At 37.0% G+C, this 1,806-nt stretch overlaps 1 non-coding gene across 1 annotated transcript; it reads right to left on the minus strand.

The window, feature by feature from the left end:
* Positions 1–226: 226 nt before the first annotated feature.
* LOC123283700 (U6 spliceosomal RNA) lies at positions 227–333 on the minus strand. The gene has a single exon (XR_006524366.2). It is a non-coding gene; the product is annotated as a U6 spliceosomal RNA (small nuclear RNA).
* Between the last annotated feature and the right edge of the window lie 1,473 nt (positions 334–1,806).

Consider the following 1,806-nt stretch of genomic DNA (forward strand, 5'->3'; position numbering starts at 1 on the left):
CTGTATGTACATAATAAATTGGATTTTCTCCTGTTAATCTGTCTCATGATATTTTAATTATTCTACCAGCCATAAGAAGCAAGAGGGGAAAGGGAGGAATTTTCCTCTCCCCAACACAAGCAATTTTTTGTTTCTTTTTAAAAAATTTTTTAAATTTTTTGTTTTTTTAATTGAGATTCATAATAGTTTACATCATTGTGAAATTTCAGTTGTACATTATTTCTTGAAAAATATGGAATGCTTCATGAATTTGCGTGTCATCCTTGCACAGGGGCCATGCTAATTTTCTCTGTATTGTTCCAGTTTTAGTATACGTGCTGCCAAAGCGAGCACAAGTTTTTGTTTCTTATATTTCCTTTAAATTCTGATAAGAAATTTAACAGTATCTTCTATAGCTCCACTTTATGATTTTTCATATTCAGCTATGATAAAATAAAAGCAGTTGACACTTTTGATATTCTGCCAGAAAAAAATCTCCTGAGCTATATCAAATGTCGTGAAAAATTGATGTAAGTGGAGCCATTTTAAAATAGAGCAGGAGCAGCCATTCCAGAGGGACTGCCTGGCTTGTCTTGTTCCTGGAAACTCGGACTGGGCCCAAATGGCAATTGTTTTACAAGTCAGAAGGAGAACAGACATCCTGATGACAAGACTGACAACTGTGGACTTTCTGAAGATAGAATCAATAACCAATCATGCAGGCCCAAGGGTTGCTTAGCGTGTCAGCATCAATGAACTCTTCTTAAAAATATCTTATCTCATCTTCGTCCTTTTTCTCATAAAAACCCTGAGCCCCTCTCCTGTAATCGGGACACTGTTTGGGTTTCTACCTGAGTCTGTGCTCCCTGAATTGTAATTCTTTAATCCCAAATAAATGCGTTGTTTCTTTAACTGGTTTCTGATTTTTGTCAGTTGACAATCTCATTAGGTAAATGTTTGATACCACAAACAGTAATGCGTCATGCGGAAAATGGTCAGAGAAGTCCTCCCAGAGTGCAGGCAGTGAAGGAGTGCATTATCTGCGGAGAATTTAAAAATAATACTGAAACTAACTAAAAGTAATTCTTCATTCTGTTATCACCATTGAGCAGCAATTCTAAACAATGTCATTGAGAAAACGCTCCTCTCTGCTGGGGCAGACCACTCCACTACTCTCTCCTGTGTTTATATTTGGATAGCACTTCCATGATTATATTTTATGATAAAAGGGATTTTGCAGATGTAATTAAGTTCTCTAATCAGTTAAGTTCATCAAAGAGGTAATATCCTGGGTGGGCCTGACCTAATCAGATGAGCTCCTAAAAGAGGATCTAGAGGTTAGAGACAGAAGAAATCAGAGAGATGCAATCCTGCTCACCTTGAAGAAACACATGCATGTTGTGAACTTCCGATGAGGGCCAGGTGACTTCATCTTCATGAGACCCTGAACAGAGAGCCAGACACACATATTCTGAGATAATAAATAGGTGTTGTTTTAAGCCACTGGATTTGTGGTAATTTGTTACACATCAATAGAAAATTGGTACAGTTGGGTTACATTTGTGATGCTGTGGTTTCCTATGGGATAATGGTTAGGAAATGTGGGATGATGATAAGTTATAAAATTAATTGCACTATAACATAAATAGTTATCAACTATTTATGTGCTAAATGTTTCTAAAGTAGAACAAAAGTGCTCTTGGAGATAAATATACCATTCTTTGGAAATACAGATGATGAAACAATTGCTTATCCCCGAAGCTTTCGAGGCATCCTGCATCATGTTGACGTTTGAATTAGACCTTGAAGGGCGAGTAACAGCTGGCC

Source organism: Equus asinus, chromosome 2, assembly GCF_041296235.1.
Source record: "Equus asinus isolate D_3611 breed Donkey chromosome 2, EquAss-T2T_v2, whole genome shotgun sequence".
Taxonomy (NCBI): domain Eukaryota; kingdom Metazoa; phylum Chordata; class Mammalia; order Perissodactyla; family Equidae; genus Equus; species Equus asinus.